This window comes from Propithecus coquereli, unplaced genomic scaffold (assembly GCF_000956105.1).
Source record: "Propithecus coquereli isolate 6110/MARCELLA unplaced genomic scaffold, Pcoq_1.0 Scaffold170, whole genome shotgun sequence".
Taxonomy (NCBI): Eukaryota; Metazoa; Chordata; class Mammalia; order Primates; family Indriidae; genus Propithecus; species Propithecus coquereli.
The window spans coordinates 4702659-4709717 of NW_012141636.1; positions in this window are offsets into that span (position 1 = coordinate 4702659).

The following is a 7059-nucleotide window of genomic DNA, read 5'->3' on the forward strand; positions in this document are numbered from 1 at the left end:
TGTTAGACACATTTATCTCCTCATACCAACCTATTGCAATGCTTTTCCAAGCTGAATTGGTCATCCACTATGTTGATTATCTCTCTCAACTTCATTTCATATTAATAGATTTTGTTAGTATGAGAGTCAGCCAGAATAGGCTCAGCCATGTTGAAAGATAAACAAGTCCTAAGTTCCAGTGGCTAACAAAATCCAAAGGATTGTTTCTGGCTTGTGTTACATGTCCATTGTGGACTGGCTGGGACTCTCTCCTTGTCTTCTCACTCCAGGAGCCAGGCCGAGTGAAACCTTCATCTCCAACCTTGCTGGTCAACATGGCAAAAGGAAGACGACTCTGGAAGGTTTCACACCAGCAGGTAGTGCTCCAGCCTGGAAGTAATAATGCACATCACTTTTGCTCATTAGCTGGAATTAGTTTCATTTCCTCACCAACCACATGGAGGTCAGAAATCACAATTCTATCATGTGTTCAAGGGTATTTCATGAATGGGACCAGTGACTATCACAGTATGATCTTTATGTTCTCGACATAGAAATTACTAAAAAATGTTGGCTATGACCTAGAGAATATTCCAATAGTATGCTCCTAGAGACCTCCTTGAAATGGGTATGGGTGCATTAGTCAGTACTCATGGGTATGTTCTTTCCACAAGGCATAAGTCCACTCAAGTGCACTATCATCTGGATCACATTTCCCTGTCTGCTTCACAGCATGTTATGAGAGATGAAGGCAAAACCTTTGATGGAGTTTGCAATAGGTTAGGTATCTTGGGGTGATGAAAATGGCCTTTATTTTTTTAAAAAAATCTGATTTGTGGTCTTTCCCTTATCATTCTCTAGCCTTGTGAGCACTGGGAAATAAATATACCTCTCTGGGCTTCAGGGTTTGCTTTTGCTTTTTCAAGTTCACAAATTTAAGTCAAGATAAGTTTAAAAAATCTCTTCTAATTCCTTCTAGCTCCAAAATGCTACAAAATTTTATCCTGTTCTTTCAACCCAATAAGTCTTCACAAAACAAATAAGGGACTTCTGCTATGATTAGCTTTTAGGGAACCCTTGCAGATACCAGCAATCATTAATTCTATTTCTAGATCATCACTCCCAAATTCTATAACGGAGGGAAAAGACCAAGTCACAGGATCCAGTGGGCTTCTGAGATGGGGGATATATGGCGAAGGACATAATTTGTGGTGCTGAGGACATATGTAGGAAAGAAAATGGAGTATTTCCTTCAGAGAACACCATGAACTTCTCACCCATGAATATCGGCAAGGCATTCCAAGTACAGTAGATTGTACTACTGTTTTCAATTATTTGCTGCCTTTCTTCTGAGAAGGTTATACTTCCATGTCCTATTTTCATTAGGCCATACTTTGATTTACTTTGGCCCATAAAATGTGAGTAGAAGGCATGTATGCTAAGCAGAATCATTAAGACATATTGCATGGTTCTGTCATTGCTCCTTTCTCCACAATGTGAGGAGATGTCCCAGATAGGTGTTTGCCTTCAGTCTGGATTCAAGAAAGAAAAGACATATGGAGTAGAGCTATAGTCAGCCCACAGAAAAAATGTAATGTGATTGAGAAATAAACTTTTGTTATAAGCCACTGAGATAGTGGGATTGTTTGTTAACACAGCGTTATCTAGGAAAAGCTGATTGATACACTAAGTTGGCCAGTAGGTGGATGGAATTAGCCCTGGAACTCAAGATCAGGAACTACTTAGGGGTTCTAAGATAGAAGGGATTTTAAAGGTTACTAGGATTGTCAAATGCAGTGAAGAAATCAAGAAACATATTAACTGAGAGGCCATTTTGTTTGGGAACCAGGTCATGCAAATGAAAGGGCTTTATCAATAGTAAAAGAGCTACCTAGTGATAAGACATTATTATTAAAACACCATGAAATTCTAGCAAATGAATTCAGTGTTTATAGAAATAGCAATGTCTATGAACTAGTAAGACAAACACCAAATCAAGGAGATAAAGAAGAAAACAGGTGTTAAAAAATGAAGATATCCCCATGAGGGACTTATAGGAGACTTCCTCTTCTAAATAGCTTTGTTGATGTAATTCTTTGTGTTGAGCTTCAAAGAAGTAGGATATCATGATCCCAGAATGGGCCCAAAGTGGACTCTAGCTGCTTTATCACAGAAAGGAATATCGACGTCTTGCTCTTAATAAATGGCCCTGTCATACTAAGAGTCCTTCTTACTCACATAGGGAAGAGACAGACAGAAATGGGCCATCCAGAATTCAAGCACCATTTCCTTGATTGATTGCAAACTACCCACTGAAACAGCGGTGAAAAGGGTCTATGTAGTGTAGGACCAGGCTTTCTCTTTCTTAATAACACAGGATGATAAAATGTTTTGCGAAGTATATTCAGTTGTTTCCTCAGTGCCTGGTACTGTGTCTGCATATGGCAGATGCTCAATGGATATTGAATGAATGATTGTGCATTTGTTCTCCTATCCCAGAGCCACGTTCTCCTTCCCCATCTCTTATTGAGCTCTGCTGCTGCCTTCAGATGCTATAATGGCTCCAAGGTAGGAATGACAACTTCTGCCAGAAAACAGAGCAGGAGAGAGGGACAGAGGAGTTTTCACAGAGCAGACCAAGTTGCTGTCTTAAAGGATAAGAGGAGTTTGTGAGGCACAAGAGGTAACAGGAAAACATGTGCAAAGACATAGAGGGATGAGCTAGAATATTAAAAATATCGATTTTACCATTTACTGAGCATATACTTTGTGATACTCTCATTGGATATGTACGTACAACATCTTTAACTCTGGCAACAGACTTACAGTGGCATACCACCTTTCCAGGACTTCAAAGGGAACATCCATTTAAACAACAAACTGTTGCTCAGAGAAACTCAGTGTTATGCCCAAGGCTGCACAGCTCTCAGGTGGCAGACCTGGAATTCCAACTCTCTGGGCTCTTTTCACTACTCAGGGTTGTAGATGTAGTTTGGAATTTCTCTGTGTCTCCTATCTTCATGATCTGTGAAATATGTATGTTTGACTCTACAAACGTCTTTGTTTTTTCCAAAACTGAAATCTATGTTTGCTGAGCTCTCTTCTCAAAGAGCAGCAATGCATAGTGATTAAGCCAGGGTGCTCCACAGCTGGAGGTGCTGGCTCCAATCTGAGCTCTCTCACTTATTTTGGATGTGGCTTGGGTAGTCTCTTACACACAGGAGTGACATGACCAACATTTGTTTGGCTCCTCACAGTTTACAAACACACGTAGCATTCACAGCGCTTGCTGCAATTCCAGGTGCTGCATGCTGTTTTAGACTCAAATAAGTGGCTTTAAATGGTTAAATTGTAAAACCCAAGATGGAGATGTTGGAAAATTGTATAATACAAGGCAAACCAAATGAGTTGTTTGCCTTCTTGAAGGAACTAGTTAGTGTAGACATTGTTCTCTGCCCTAAAAGGCACACTGTGGTCTATAATCCCAGGGAGCACTAAAGCACCACATGGGGTGAGGGCAGGGGGGGGCACAGAAGGAGGGATGTGTGTGTGCTGCAGTGTGAGCGGAGGTCCAGCATCATGTTTCTACTGGGAGACTGTGCTGTTTTTGTATGACCATTACATCGCAAAGTTGCCTACATTTTCAATTTTAAATAACTTATTCCCTCTCTAATTTGAAGGCCTTTTCCACTTAGGAACACGTTTTTTATCATTTTTCCAAGAGTTACTAAAAGGAAAACACACACACACAAAGAAGGGAACAACAAAGTATGTTATCAATAGGTAACCAATAAATCTCAACCAGGCCATCATATTAAAGAGTTAAATTTGATTTTCAAATATCTGAAAATGCCCACTCCTTGGACCACAGCCCCTTATGGTACAATTCCAGAGGGATCCTTAAGCAATATTTATTATTGTTGGCCTTGTGTCCTTCGTGAACCCTTAATCTCACTCTTCACAATAGTAAAATTTGCATTATTGTACATGAAAAAATGGAGGCTCATAGAGTTGAAATAATGGCATACAGTCCCCAAACTCTTAGGACAGAGGTTGAAGTTAGGCAGAACTCTGTTCAAGTCCCACTTTGCTGCATACTAGCAAAGCTATTCAAACTCTTCATGCCTCAGTTTCCTCTTCTGTTAAATGGGGATAATAATGCTTCCCTTGTAGGGCTGTTGTGAAGAGTCAAAGAGAGGGTATGTGTAAAAGGCTTAGCACACGGCCTGTGGTAGAGCTCTGCAGGCGGAAGCAAGCAAGACCGTGATAGCCTGATACTCACCTCCATACCCCGTTCGCCCGCTTTCCAAGTTGATTCTGCGGTTTGGAATACAGCCAGCCCTTGGGTGCGTGCACCAAACACATTTGTCTTTTTGATCATGTCCCAGGCTAGGGTGATTGCTCTTAATCAGAAAGGTGGAAAGGCAAGAATTTTTCTCCTTTATTCTGGTGTGTCTGGCTGAGCTGCCTCACCAGCTGCCTGCATTTGGGGAGAGCCCCTTTCTCTCGTCAATTGCTTTCCTATTACTGTGGGCTGGGAATTTGCGGCTATGGAGGCTTCCTCTGTCTGCTCATCTGGTCAGCTGGAGACGTGTTTCTGTTTTCATTTGTTTGGCTCTTCTGAAAACTGGCTACCTATTAGCATCAATGGATGAGTGGCTAATACATGCCTGTGTTTGACAAATCTTACCTTGAGAGAGTCTGATTCAGCAGCACCCAGAGTTTGTGTTTCCAAAAACCTTTACTCGTTGTTTTGCACGCACAACCTGCTTGACAGTCACTGAGAGAGGCATCTGGTCCAAGGAGAATCGAATGTGTCTATCAGATGTCCTCTGCAGTGTGACTGACTATCAGATAGCTTTTTTAGTACCACATGCCATGGCTGTAAATAGTGATTTTAACAGTGATTAACCTTTCACATATGTTAGGCCATTAAATCCTCTCCACAGTCCGTAAGGTGGGCAATATTGTCTCCACTCCACAGGTAAAGAAATGAAGACCCAGAAAGATGCTGTAATCTGCATGGCCTCTCAGCAAGCCTAGCATTCGTACATAGGTTTCCCTGACTGCAAGTTCAGGTCTCTTGCTCCTGCAGTTCAGGGAGGTGAAACGAGAAGGTCCATTCATTTCACTGAGGTTCAAGCTGGGTTAAATACCCCGAAAACCACGCTTTTAGGTGTCACAGTGAAGATGTTTTGGTAAATTCAGATTGATGCCAGGTAAATCTTGTGGCACGAGATTTGGAAGGAGGATACCATTCAAACTGGAGGTGAGGAGATGGGTGTGTGGTGCCTGGGTGTGAGAGGAGCCAGGATGAAAAAGCCCCCAACGCCTATTCTACTGCTTTTGGGAAAGGGAATTGGAGAATGCAGAGAACCTCTGGGAAGGTGTCAGGGAACCAGCCTTTGGAATCATTTGAACCTCCCCAGCCTCTGGAAACAGGAAGCCCTTAAATGGTATTCAAGTAACTGCTCAGCATTCTCCGGTTGACGAGCTTATGGAAATGACATCTCCTTTGGCAATTTGACTATTAGAGCAGAAAAATGCTAAATTAAATAGAATTATTGAATTGATTTTACCTCTCTTGATATACAGAGAGGTTTCTTTCCTTGCATGTATTAAAGTACTATTTGGATAGCAGGATGTAATTAAAAGCTAATATTAACCACTTTAAGAGAATCAGCTCAAACACAAGAAAATTTAACTCTGAGTTGAATATGTGTATATCACATTCTTCAATAATATTAGGGGTAACATTCCTGCTTTGCACAAGTCATGGGATTTTCTAAAACAAGGCTGTACAATTTAATTTCCAAGATATTCAAACCGAAGTGTCTCAGAGTATTCATTCAATTATTCATTCGGCAAACATTACTGACTACCTGCTGTGTGTTCCAGGTGCTGTGTTAGTTATGCAAAAGAAAGACACAGTGCTTCCCTGCTCTTGTTGAGTAGGAGAAGGCAGAAAAGTAAACAGAGACTTATAAAACAGCGTGTTTATTTTGTGATAGCAGAGTTGTGTTTAGAAGCTAAGTGTGCACAGAGAAGAGGAATCGATAGAATTTAGCTCAGCAGATCAAAGCCTGGTTATGAACAGCAGAGAGGTCTAGCACAAAAGAGTGTGGTGACACTGCATTGTGGACAACAACAATCACAACAACAATGTCATCCGCAACCAGACGCAGCTCAGTGTGGACATGGCTTTGAACCCTGAGCGTGGTCGGGGAGCATGGGGAGGCGCGGCGGGGACGGGAGGCAGAGGCGCGCTGCGAGTGCCAGGTTCACAAGCCTGGATTTCACCTTCGAGGCGGTGGGGAGTTGGGGAAGATCCAGGGATGGACACAACCTGCTTTTTTGTTTGTTTTGTTTTTAAACACAAGAATATAAGTTATTTACTGGCTTCTGTAGTTGAGGAAGATACAGTGGTAATTGTAAGGAATTTGCTCAGAGCGGAAAACCAAAGAATTGACATTGCCAGGAACCTCCAGTGCTCATCTCTGCTTCTCTCCCCCTCTCTTCGAGGGTCAGCCTCAGCCTCTCCTCAGGCAGACGGCAGCCTTTCCCACGTGGCAGAAGACGTGAGATGGAGTTTCATTCCTAGCATCTGGGTCATAGTTCTGGGCAAGCACTCTGGTTGGCCTTGCTTGGACCAGTCACTCTTGCCAGTGATGGGAGACACTCGGCAGACTGGGGATGAAAAAGCTCACGTCAGAGGATGGAGAGGAGGGCAGCAAGACCAGAGGCAGGGAGGACGGGGGTGATGGGTCCTGAGCCGATGCAGTGACAAAGAATGGTGAGGAGGAGTGGGGTCAAGGGTGCGAAGGTGACAGCAGTCACAGAACTTGGGGATTGCATGGAGAGGAGTGGCAGCAACGAGGGGTGTGAGGAGTATGATGTTGCCTCAGTTTCCTACTTGATCAACTGGATCAGTGGTAGTCCCATTTACTGAGCTATAGGGGAGAAGCAATTTATCATGAGAAAGGAAATTCAATTGTACTTTCTATTCTACATCCCATAATTATTTAAACCTTTCCTCTGATTTTTTCAGAGGCAATAATTGTCACTTTTGATTTAAAAACA